This window comes from Rhinatrema bivittatum, chromosome 1, assembly GCF_901001135.1.
Source record: "Rhinatrema bivittatum chromosome 1, aRhiBiv1.1, whole genome shotgun sequence".
Taxonomy (NCBI): Eukaryota; Metazoa; Chordata; class Amphibia; order Gymnophiona; family Rhinatrematidae; genus Rhinatrema; species Rhinatrema bivittatum.
The window spans coordinates 384,254,119-384,267,740 of record NC_042615.1 but is presented as its reverse complement, the minus strand read 5'-3'; the positions used below and the strand labels follow the sequence as shown (position 1 = coordinate 384,267,740).

The 13,622-nt window shown below is 44.5% G+C and overlaps 1 protein-coding gene across 2 annotated transcripts in view; it reads right to left on the bottom strand.

Moving 5' to 3' along the window:
- Positions 1–13,622, bottom strand: part of KCMF1 (potassium channel modulatory factor 1) — a 401,452-nt gene that overhangs the window by 132,168 nt on the left and 255,662 nt on the right. The gene's annotated exons all lie outside the window — the stretch shown is intronic.

Below are 13,622 nucleotides of genomic sequence, written 5' to 3'. Positions count from 1 at the left end.
GTATGTGTTGACCACTGTACAGGGTTTTGTTGGTTATACCCTGTCAAGTCTTCCTCTGCTAAACACACCTGCAAGGCTCAATTTATTGGTTGCACTCGCCATTCCAAAAACCCTGCACTCTGACCAAGGACCTGCCTTTACATCAAACATTTTGGTCCGGGGCAGAAGCGTTAGGCATCACTGTGAAATACAGTGCCCCCTACCATCCCCAAAGTAGTGGCAAGGTGGAGTGGAAAAATTCTGATGTAAAACGAGCGCTCAGTAAATTATGTGGATGTGACTTGCAGTGGTTTCCATTGATTCTTGTGGTTCAATTTGGTCTGAATAATTTACCTGACTCTGAGGTGGTTACACTATATAAGAAAATGTTTGGTGTTGATGCTAATGCCTCTTTGGATTTATTGCCCTCCCAATCCCACCCTCAGGATAATCTGTTTTTCTTGCAGGAGTTGCAGACTTCCCTGATGGTGACATTACGCCTCCACCCTCTTCTCTTGTTCCTGACCTTTTTGTCCAGGAGAGGGTATCTACTCTTAGAACTCTATGCCCACCATTGGCATTAACCTGTTCTTATTTTTAAAGTTATAAACCCAGAACAGTAGTGATTTTGGACAAGAAAGGACAGGAACAGATATCAATTGACAATTTGAAAATTATTCCATTTTAACAGGGTGTTCAGGATGGCAATGACAATTCAAGAGTGATGTGGTAGCAGAAGAGGCAAGAGAGGCAGGAACACAGGGAAGTGGAGCTGATAACTTTTGAAGCTTCACTTACAGAACCTGGTTCCATACCTGAGATTCCTATGCCTCCAGAAAAGCAAGTTTGCTTACCGTAAACGGTGTTTCCAAAGATAGCAGGATGAATTAGCCATGCTGTCATGGGATCTGTCAATCAGGTCCGGGAGGCGGAGCTTTATTAAGCAGAGGTTTGGCTTTTTAATCTCTGCGGTTGCGTGTGTGTTCCCACGCAGGAAAGAAACAGATTCTCCACAGTCTGTGATAAAGCTGTAGTTGAGTCGGAGAGATGGTGACTTCCAGGGAGGAGGGCGGGTCAGCATGGCTAATTCATCCTGCTATATACAGAAACATCATTTACGGTAAGCAAACTTGCTTTTTCCCGTTGATAGCAGGGCTGAATTAGCCATGCTGTCATGGAGTCCCAAGCTCCCGATCACGTTATTTGTGATATGTATGGTTGAACGTGATCTGTAGTAGTGTGGTAGTCACCATGGACAGGAGGATAGAGTGTGCAGGATTGCTTGCCCTATCTTCGCATCCGTGGATGCTTGTTGATCAAGGCAGTAGTGGGATGTGAAGGTATGGAGTGATGACCATGTAGCTGCCTTACAAATGTCTACGGGTTTGTACGCTTCGAAGGTGTGTGCCCATGAAGTCACCATTGCTCAGACTTGGTGAGCTATGGGAAGAGAAGATAGATGTAATTTCTGCTTGTCGTAGCAAAATTGTGTGCATTGTACTATCCAACTAGAGATGGTACGTTTGGTTACTGGAAGTCCGGGTGCTTTCGGATCGAAAGATACAAATAGTTGAGAAGTCCGTGAATCCGATTTTGTTCTCTCTTTGTAGTAAGCTAGCACTCTTTTACAGTCTAGCGTATGGAGTAACTTTTCCCTATCATTGGAGTGAGGTTTAGGGAAAAAGACTGGTAGCTCTATATTTTGATTGAGATTGAACTGTGAAACCACCTTCGGTAAGAAAGATGGGTGAGTTCTGAGAACTACTTTTTGATGATAAAACTGCAAGTATGGAGAATAATGGACTAAGACTTGTAATTCGCTGACTCGTCTAGCTGATGTTACTGCTACTAGAAACACTACTTTCCAAGTAAGTTACTTTATATGTGCTGAGTCCATGGGTTCGAAAGGGAAAAGCATGAGTTGTTACAGAACTATGTTGATATTCCATGGAACTGGAGGTTTTGAAACTGGAGGACGAAGATGAGTTAAACCTTTGATGAAACGAGATAATAAAGGGTGATTAGATATCGGGATATTATTTATCGGTCTATGATATGCGCCTATGGCACTGAGATGAACTCTAATGGAAGATGTAGCTAGTCCAGTTGTGTACAGTGTATGAAGATAATCCATGAGTTTTTCCGGTGGACAGTCTATTGGTGATATGCTGTTGGATATGCACCAAGTAGAGTATCGTTTCCATTTGTAGTTGTAATTCCTTCTTGTTGAGAATTTCCTGGATTCTAACAAAATGAATTGTGTGGAAGCGGAAACTCCTTGTTCTGTTAAAAGGAGCCGTTCAACCTCCATGCTGTCAAATGGAGAGATGCGTGTAACGGGTGTAGAAGCATCCCCTGATCCTGTAGTAGCAGATCTGGACGGTTTGGTAGACGTATTGGTTTTTCGAGAGATAGTCTGAGAAGGAAACTGTACCATGGTTGTCTGGGCCAGGCTGGAGCTATTATTATCATTTGAGCTTTGGTCTGCTATGCACTTTTGAATTATCCTTGTTATAAGTGGAATGGGAGGAAAGGCATATAGGAGGCCTGTCGTCCACGAGATGAGGAAGGGGTCCTGAGTTATCCTGAGTGAACTGGGACGTATCGAGCAAAAGTGTGGAACTTGAGCGTTGATCTCCGTTGCGAAGAGATCTATCGAAGGTGTTCCCCATTGCATGAAGATGTTTTGGGCTATCTCTGCATTGAGTGCCCATTCGTGGGGATGAAAAATTCGGCTTAACCTGTCCGCTCTTGTGTTTGCCAGTCCCGGAAGGTAGGTTGCTTGTAGATGTATGCAATGTTGATGCGCATGTTTGAATATGATCAAGGTCTCTTTGCAGAGGGACCATGAACCGGACCCTCCTTGTTTGTTGATGTAAAACATTGCTACCTGGTTGTCCATGTAGATCATGACTCTGCAACCCTTGAGGTAGTCTTGAAAAACTTGTAAAGCCTTTCGAATCGCTCTGAGTTCCAACAAATTTATCTGCAGGGTCTGCACTGCGATTGTCCATAACCCTTGCTAGATCTCAAGATGTGTTCCCCACCCCTTGCGAGATGCGTCTGTGGTTAGGTCTGCGTTGTGAGGAGGAGGACTGAATAGTGCTCCCTTGGAAAGGGTGGAATGTAAGAGCCACCATGTTATGTCCTTTTTCACCTCGGCTGTTAGCGATATTTTCTGTGTTAACGGTTGTGTGTGTTTCCATTGCCGTTTTAATCCCCACTGTAGATGTCTCATGTGTAGTCTGGTAATGGGAACTGTAAAATTGGCTGCCATGTGACCTAAGACTACTAGAACTTGTCTCGCTGAGGGTCTTTGAGTGTTGTGCAAGAGATAAAGAAGTTGACGTAGCTGTGTGATTCGTTCCAATGGGAGGTATGCTCTGCTCTGAGTGGAATCCAGGCGTGCTCCTATAAATTGCAGTTTCTGTGTTGGTTGCAGATGTGATTTTTGGAAATTGATCACTAGTCCTAAGGCTTGTAAGCACTGTATTACTCTTCGGAGATGAGTGATCAATATATCCGGGGTCAAAGCTATTATTAGCCAGTCGTCCAGATATGGAAAGATTGTCATACCCTGTTGTCTGAGATGAGCCACCACCACTACCATGCATTTGGTGAACACCCTGGGTTCAGCCGACAATCCAAAGGAGAGCACTTTGTATTGGTAGTGCTGATGCTTGTACCGAAAACATAGTTAACGCCAAGAGGATGGATTGGAATGTTAGTGTATGCATCCTTCAGATCGATGGAGCACATCCAGTCATTGGGTTGAATTAGAGGTAGGATTGACTTTAAGGATACCATTTTGAATTTTTCTTTGGTCAGAAATTTGTTGAGTTCTCAAAGATCCAGGATAGGGCGGAGGCCACCTGATTTCTTGGGTATCAGGAAATATGGGGAGTAAAACCCCGAGTTCTGGTGTTTCGGGGAAATTAGCCTGATGGCCTGTTGACTGTGCAGGAGTGCAATCTCCTCTGCCAGTTGTGACTGAGATCTCTGAATTTTTAGTGTGGGAAGATAGGGTAATGTGGGTTTTGTTGTAAATTGAAGTTGATAACCTTGACGTACTATCTCCAAAACCCATTGATCTGAAGTAATCTGCTCCCACACTGCTAGGCAAGAGTGGATTCTTCCCAGTGGTGTTAAATGTTGTGGTGGTGGCTGTATGTTTAAAAAGACGGAGTTGTTTTTACAGTAGTTGCTGGTTGTTAATTTGGTTGTCTCTGATTTCAAGGTTTACCCGTGCGTTGAAGAGGGGTATGTTGTTGTTGTGGTCGTTGGTAAGATGGGTATGTCTGCTGACGAAAAGATTGATAAGACCTATAGGGTCTACGATTGTACAAGGATCGACGATATGGGAAATAACGCCGTGTACTAGAGTAGGCATGTTGTGATTGTAATGATTGTACTGCTATAGCTTCGTCTTTTAGTTTTCCCACTGTCTCCTGAAACCAGTGACCAAATAGGTTGTCTCCTGTACATGGTACATTTGCCAATTTTTCGTGCAAATCCTCCCTGATGGTGCTCGAACGCAACCATGCCATTCTACGGGCTGCTATGGCCGACGCTCTAGATAATGTTTCAAATCCTTCATATACTGAACGGAGGTGGTGTCGGGTGCACTCCTCCATATCAAGGAGCGTCCGTGGAGTTTGATCTGCCGTGGAGGAGAGCATACCCTTCGTGGCTTGGATACATTCATATAAATACTGTATCATATAAAACTGGTGATGCATAATTCAGGTGTTTAGCATTGCATTCTGGTACATTTTTCTGCCAAATTCGTCCAAATACCTATTGTCTTTGGTTGGTGGGTACGTAGAGTGTGTTTTTGACTTTTTGAAGCGTTGCATCGCCGATTCTACCACTATGGAAGCATGAGGTAATTGTGGTAGCACATACGGCGAGGTTTTCCGCATGCAAAATTTAATGTCGGTTTTTCGTGAGACCGCCATGAGAGAGTGAGGGGTTTCCCAGGATTTTTGGAAAACACTATGCAGTAACTCTTGTGGTGGTAACTAAGTGGGTTCTCCTGGAACACCAAATATTTTCAGAAGACCCAAGGTCTCTGATCTAGGATCTGATTCCTTTTGCACATCTAAATGTAAGATGGTACCCAGCTTCTCTAAGAATCTTGGATATGAGAGATCTTCTAGCGGAGAATATGGTTCTTGTGGTTGTTCCTGTGGATCCGAAGGAAACCCCGTCGAGGATGAAGGAGATGTTGGTGGAGATGTGGAATCCACAGGTGTGTCCTGTTTTGTAACTGGAGAATGTGGCCGGTCTGGTACCGGTGATGGAGGTTCTACAGACTGTTCCCTTGATAGACGGACACTCTGTTCTCTAGAGCCTGTCGGTTGATTTGTCATTTTGAAGGAGGCTTCTAGGGTCTCATAGAAACCCGCTAGAGATTGCGATAGCTGTCAAAAAGCCTCTTTTGCTTTAGGGCATGATGGATTTACCAGTATGGTGTGGTGAAGGATGTGGTCTTGGCTCTGCCGGAATTGGCGGAGGCAATGAAGGTGGGACGTGCTCTGGTTTGTGAGCTTTATCTCGTTCCCCTAGAAGAGGTGTTTGAAGAGGTGGATGCATTAGAAGATGTTAGATATATCACCGACCTATGTGAAGGTGCCTTAGGATGTTTACTCCTGGAAGAGATGGAGGTAGAGGGGCTGACGTCCCATCCTGGAGTCTTATGTGGAAATGTTTTATGGTGTGAATGATGTTTGTGGCGATGGGTAAGTACTGGCGCCACATGAGGTCTATCCCTTGTTGATGACCTTCTCTTATGTTTAGGTCTAGATCTCCTTGATGAAGTCTCGGAACGCCGTGGCATAGAGTCACGAGAGGTTGAGTGGGATAATTGTGGAGATTGATGCCTCTGTTTTAGGCCGCCTCAGCTTGGATGTTTCACTTTTTGTATCTTTAATGCCAGAGGTGTTCGCCTATCCAGTGATGGACTCCTTGACCCGTTTCGGGGTTCTTGTTTAGTAATTGATGTTCTTGGTGCCATAATGTGCGCCGACGTCTTCGGTGCCGGTCTCTTCGGGGCCGTGTCGCTTGATAGGATTTTTGGCTCCACGGCTCATTCCGGAGACAGCGGCGCTGACTGCTTCGATATCGCATCCTGCGCCCGTCTCGCACGATTATGCGGTGCCGTTCGTTTTGACGAGGCCGATCGGTCCCGATCGGTTGGATCAGATCCCTGATCCAACGGCCTCGAATGCCTTATTACCTCTTTCCCTCCAGGCCTGTAGGGACAAGGATCCCATGATGCCGCACTCCTGTGAGAGGGAGTGGGTCTCGTCGCAGGTCCCGGCGAGGAATGAGCCTCAGATGGCTCCGATAGGCTGAGTAATTCTTTCATCTTGTAGGCCCGCTGTCTCTGGGCCCTAGGGGACATGCGAGCACAAAACTCGCATTCCCCCGCGTTGTGGTTGGCACCGAGGCAGCGGTAACATCGGTCATGGCCATCCATGACAGACATTACCTTGCTGCAGCGACAACATTTGAATCCCGACTTCGACATTTTCCTGAGGAGAAAGTGAGCTCCGTGTGCGATCCCACGCACGGAAAGAAACAGACTGAGGAGAATCTGTTACTTTCCTGCGTGGGAACACACGCGCAGCCGCAGAGACTAAAAAGCCAAGCCTCTGCTTAATAAAGCTCCGCCTCCCGGACCTGATTGACAGATCCCATGACAGCATGGCTAATTCAGCCCTGCTATCAATGGGAAAACCTCAATAATAAGAACTACTGTAATTCAATGGGTAAAATATAAACTTGATTTCTTGTGTACAGCATTCCCAAGAGTTACATTATTAATGCTGGTTTTAGGTATAGCTCTAATTATGATCTTCAGCATAGTCCTAGGGATTACTTTTCATTTGCAGTGGAAAGCTGTGAATGTTTAATGAGTCAATTAACTGTCCGGGCTGATCAATCAGACCGATACATTAACTTCCACACATAAACAAAAAAAAGAGAACCTCATATGAATCAGATGTCTCTAGATATTAAGATTTCACCTGCTATACAAGGACTGATCTTTCAGCCTTATTCCTACCACATAGTGGTGAAAGAAAAGGTTCTAGCCACATCAACAATAATTCTAATAGATGCTGAAACATTAGGACATGCTTTAGGGATACAGACACGTAATAGCCTCACACAACAGCAAGTGGTGAATGAAGAATTAAGGGATTTACAACAAACGGTACTGGAATTTGATATACCCTTAGATTCTTATAATCAGGAGATATGTCGTGAACTGGCTTATCAGGAGTTTGCACATTTTTACATTATGACATGATTATCTCAGAAATTGGCCAGCTAACACTGTTATAGTAGACTATTGTCCAATCTGAAATCCTTACTTAGGGGAAAATAGTTGTTTAAACTACAAATGGTTTCCTGGTCAGGAATATATATATTTGATCCTCTTAATTTTTAAATCATAATGGTACACATAGACCAGGTGAATATCAGATTCCCAAATGGGCTCAGAATGTCACTAGTGTTATATTTTATGACCATTCCTTTTATGGAACCATGATGAAACATGTTCAGAATACAGCCTTACTTTTACTGAAATTAAAAGAACTGAAAAGTAACAATAAATAACGGAGAATTAAAATAGTGACAAGGTCTTTTCAGGCAAACTTTTTCAGATTCTTTTTGCACCTGAGTGGACAATGACGACAAATACTACAGGATACTCGTGGTCATTATATGAAGGTGATTGTGATCTGTCAACCAAACAGATTCACAATAAAGTATCAGGATGTGAGAACTCAAATCTCTCTTTACATCCATATTCATGTCGCTTTTGGAAGGAAAATGTGTCCATAGACAGTAATGCTAAATGGATGAATGGTAATGAGAATCCAAACTTGTTACTAATGACGGTCCAAAATATTGTATAACATACTTGCAAAACTACATGATATGGTTATATGTTCAGGGACTATACTATCATGGTCTATATGGTCTATTTTTTCAAGAATTTAATGGACCAATGGGTAATGGTTGGCAGAAATTAAATGATTTCAGGTGATGATATAACTATTCTCTCTCTGATGTTGTATATTCAAGAGTAAATAGAAATAGTTATCTCAGGGGTATTCTGGTGATCAGCACCATATTCCCAGCTAATTCCACTAAAGTAGAAGTAAATCCTGCAGCAGAGAGGGAGATCACCCTCAATAGATAAAGAGATTTGTCTTTTCCTGAAACAAGCAATAGCCTTGATAATCTACTTAATGAAATCACTGAATTCGGTTTTAACTGTTTCCAAAGTCTCATGGACTGGATTCTATTTTAAGTAGTTTTACAAAGATGGGTATTTAAACGTTTTCTAATCATTGTATTGTATTTGAACAATGATATATGCATCAAGATAATTAACATTGATTCTTATGCTAGCTTAGACAAAAAAGTCTAGAATAGTTTAATAAAGAATCATATGTAAAAGGCACACAATTTTAGACAGAATAGTGATAACTATTTAGTCCTTGAATGGATCAGATGTTAATGGTTTTACGGAGGGGGCAACATGGTATCTGGTTCCCCTTTACCTTTAAAAAATGTAACAGGTATGAAAACCAATAAACTCTGACCCATTCAGAATTATTTTAAATTTTGAATTATTCTTTAGGGTTAAAATGACCACAGCCATTCTTAAATAAACTGCAGTAATACACAACTTTTTTCTCTCTCAAAAAAAAAAAAAAAAAAAATTTAATACCTGCAGTTGTTAAATCTGGGAAACTAGCCAGCACTATCTCTGATTAATGACCTACGTATGGCAGAGTTTTCAGAACTTTTCTTTTTCAAGGTAACACAGGACCTAAATAAATGGAGAAATTACTTTCCTGATAATTTCGTTTTCCTTAGTGTAGACAGATGGACTCAGGACCAATGGGTCTAGTGTACTCCTGCCCGCAGTTGGAGACAGATCAGATTTCTATCTGACGTCAGCCCCTAGTAAATATACCCCTGCAGGAAGTGCAGCTCTTCAGCATTCTCCTCGAAAAGCATTGTGGATATATGTGTGACTGACTGACTGATTAACTTAATAATTTGGTTATCTTGGATACCTTCATAACTTGGTTAAACGATAAACTTGATTAACTTGAGCTGGTTGATTGACTATAGCTGAAGACCGCCAGTGTACTCAACCGGAAAGCGTCGATACCCGGCAGGGTGGATGCCCTAGGTGAATGAAAAACATGGCTTACCCTTGTCTGAAGTTATCTCGACCCATCTGCAGTAGAATAGGGCTAGTTTGCCCCCTATGGCTTCTTCCCTTGGGTCGGCTGAATCTCATTGTGGGGTGCGGCTGGGGCCTGTACCCGAGCTGGTTCCCCTCTTGTTGTGCTTGGTCCGAAAGGACTGGTTCTTGCCCGTAGGGCGGGGGGCTTGATAGTTGCTCCTGTAAGGATTGAAGTGCTGTGAACTTCTGCCCCTGGGGGACCTGGGGAAGGGTCGCTGGTTTCTCTTCGTCTTATCTTCCGGCAGTCGCAGCAATGGGGGTGCGCCCCATTTGTCGGCCAGTTTCTCTAGTTCGCTGCCGAACAGGAGGGATCCTTTGAAGGGCATCCTTGTGAGGCACGTTTTGGAAGATGCGTCGGCCGACCAGCTTCGGAGCCAGAGTTGCCTCCTGGCAGCCACCGCAGATGACACTCCTCTGGCCGCTGTGCGCACTAGGTCGGAGGCAGCGTTCACTAGGAATGATACTGCTGGTTCCATGTCTTCTCCCGGGGTGTTCCTGGTTTGTGATAGGCAGGCACGTGTCACCACGGTGCAGCAGGCCGCAATTTGTAGAGACATAGCGGCAACATCAAATGACTGTTTGAGAATGGACTCCAGGCATCGGTCATGTGCATCCTTGAGCGCAGCTCCTCCCTTCACTGGGATAGTGGTGTGCTTAGAGACCGCGCAGACCATGGCATCCACTCTTGGGCATGCAAGAAGATCTTTGGTTGCTGGGTCCAGGGGTTACAGGGCTGCCAAGGCTCGTCCCCCTTTGAATGCGGACTCCGGAGCATTCCATTCCAGGTCAATCAGCTGTTGTGCTGCTTGTAACAGAGGGAAATGGCAAGAAGTCTGTCGAAGACCCTCCAAGCAGGGGGTTCGGTTTAAGTTCCCCCGAAGTACCTGGGCCCGGGATAGCGAGCTCCATCAGACATTGATTGACCAGGTCTGGGAGCTCGTCCTTTGTGAAGAAGCATCTCATGGTTCGGTGACGCTCTGTCCCCGGGGGAGCTCCCCCTCTTCTAGGAGTTCGGCTTCCTCCTCAGAGATGTCAGAGTCCCCATAGGCAGGGCTTCTGGGTAATGGAGCCTGTGCCTAGGTCTTGAAGGGCCTGGAGTATGTGGGTCCTCCAGTGGAGCATGTGGCTGGTCAGCCAGAGGTTCAGTTTGCATTTGAACAAAGGCGTGAATCCCCTTGAAGAACTCCACCCATGATATGGACGCTGGATCAAAGCTGAGGGGCGCTGGTTCCTTGGGGGTCCCCGTCTGTGGGGGGGTCCCCCTGGCTAGGTCCGGGGTGCCCCCCTGAGGAGCTAGAACTCGGCCCTGAGTGGGACTGGCCCTGAGCTGGATCTCCCAGGGCCTCCTCGCACTGCGCACAGGGCATCTGCCTCCTCGCTTTGTGCGGCTCTGATGTGGCATGCTAGGCAGAGGCCTTGCGCTTTTAATTTCTGTTCCTGAGGGTGCCATGGCTGTAGGTGTGTAAATCTTATGCGCTCCGGTGAGCTTAAAATGAGCGTGTAAGTTGTGCACGTGGCTGTGCCGTAGATGTGTGCTCGGCTCTGTGTGTGCAAGTTATGCGCGCAAGGATTTATGCGCGCGTAAGTCTATGTGCACAAGTGCTTTGTGCGCCTGACTCGGAGATGTGTGCTTGGAGGCGAACGGCGCGGCAAGTAGGCCAAGATGGCGACGGCGAGCACGCGGGCAATATGGCAACCCCCTCAGAGAGTCTCCACGTGGGCGGAAGAGCCGAGGCCTGGCTCTGCTAGGGCGGATCAACCCGGTGGCACTGGTCCCGATCGGTGACCTGTGCTCCTCATCGATCCTCGGAGACCGGATTCAAGTAGAAGATTTCTACCTTACCTAGTCTTCGGCGCTTCCCAGTTTTGTCCCGGGCGGTCTCTGGCTGCGGGGGGAGAGGGCAAATACCTTCACCACCGTGCTCGAGGGTGCACCCGCTGCCTCACAGCTGCACCCGAAGGATTGGTGGCTAGGTCCTCGCCGGGATTCGGCCGCCGGACCGAGGCTCACCTCCGAGGGACCACGGAAATCACCTCGGGAATCTCAACTGGGGGAGGGACCAGAGGGTATCACCGCAGGAGAGCAGGGCTCGTCTTCAGGTAGGTTTTCTTCTTTGAATTTGATCTAACGCTTGAGAGCGAGCAGATAGTCCCTAACTGCTATGGAGATGGAAAATACTGAAGAGCTGCAGTTCCTGCAGGGGTATATGTACTAGGGGCTGACATCAGATTGAAATCTGATCAGTCTCCAACTGCTAGCAGGAGTACACTATACCCACTGGTCCTGAGTCCATCTGCTACACACTAGGAAAATATATTTAAGTTCAGAAGAATGAATTATTTACTAATTCTTAGTACTGCATTTAAACATTAGAAGTTTTAAAAGCTTGCAGATTAGGAGATTGAACTCATCCTTTGTTATGCTTTAGTATATGAGATTAAATGTCTTTTTGTCAGTGAGAGACTGATGAGTTATGATCAAGGCACCCAGCTGTCTTGTTGTAAATTTGATGTAAGATCAAAGAGTTTCTTTATCTTATCATCAAATGCTCTTGTATATTTAACTTGACATACATAGAGCGATCAGAGGTTCTAGGTTAGTTATTCAAATTTATAAGCCATGATCTGCAACCTAGACTAATGGTATAAAAACAGTGAAATCCAGTCACTCAGGGCTGTTATATTGTTCTCAGTGTAACATGCCAGAGGGCCTGGCTGTTCTAACTCATATTGGTAAGCAACCATTTGATTCATACTTATTGTATCATGACTTGATCTGACTTAAATTAATGGATCTGATTTAATTTGACACTTTGATGTGATTTGATCCATTAAATTTATCAACTGAAGTTAATTGTATACTTTTCTCATGTAAAATAATTATTTTTGAGAACTTCTCTCTGACTGAGCATTGTGAGTAGTTCTAATCTCAAATATTTTATTGAACTCAATATAATGCATTATTCTTAGTGACATTGATGTGTTAATTTATGTGACACGGTATTCTAAATGTCCAGAGAGTAACCTTTAAGGGTATCCCTTACTAAAGTCTCTCTACTTAGAATTGCCTATCAGAATGGAACCAAGTCAGTCCCATATGGGCAAGAGTAAAAAGCGTAAATATTCGATTTCGGATACCTCTGCCTCCAGCTATCTAAGCAGGCTCCACAGGGTCATGACGTGACAGTTTCTCACCCTAAGACTTTGGAAGATGTTTCCACAATTAAAAATCCTTCAGATTTATCCAGCAATACGCAAAAATGAAATCTGATCCGAATTAGGTACATATATATTCACTAAAGTGAAAATATCTTTGCCCACTGTAATTTTTAGCAGAATATATCGGCCATGGGGGGGTCAGGTAACTGAAAAAGCATTTCAGAGATGAAGTGAAATAGTAAAATACATACACCAGTATATCTTGCCCCACTAGTACTAGCTGCTAAATACATATGAGGAAAATCTTTAATGGAAAGTAGACATACCTTTTGCGCAAGTGAGTTTCCTGTAAAAACACAATGGATGCCTGAAGATAGACTATTTCCTTAGAAAGAAGCTGACGCTTATGAAATGTGATAAGGCCTTTGACATTTAAAGAATCTAATCATCATAGAAAAAAGAAGCACAGTCAAAAATTGTGACTACACGCTCCAACCACACAAGACAAAAAAATCTTGTCTCCTCAATACATAAATATAACAGAATTATAAATAAGATACCTCCTGGAAATCCAAGAAAGCCCCCCCCTCCCCCCAATTATAATTTGCTGGACCTCCAAGGCAGATTCCTGCTTTCTTAGGGGGCATCGCCAGACAACCAAAATGAAAGCACTGCCAACCCCCCCCCCCCCCCCCCGCCCCAACCACAAATAAGTTCAAAGACCAAATTTGAAACCTGTCATCGCTGAAAAAGAAAGAACAGAAACAGCATTAAAATATCAAACAACAAGATATCATCGCATCGGTAGGTAATCCCAGGGATCTGGCTGCAATACAGAGTTTACGGCATCGAGTATCCACTGTCGAATCAAAGGAAACAGACCAATTCTTCAGTCTTGATCCAAAAGCACAGAATGGGAATCTTCTGACTAATGCTGCTGTTGTCACCCTCCCTTCCTAGCACGTTACTACCTTGAAAATGCATCAGCTGCCATTTTAGGAACTGCAAAGTGAACAGATATGTCTGCTTGCTTAAAAGCCTCTACCACTTCAGGCAGATTTCACCCAGTAAGATTCCCCCCCCCATTTAAGTGAAAACTTCAGTCCAAAAGGAAATGTCCATTTGCATCGGATATGGTCATCCCACAAAGACTGATTCACTTCTCTCAATTCAAATCGCTTATGCAGCATGGAAGGCAAAAGATCGT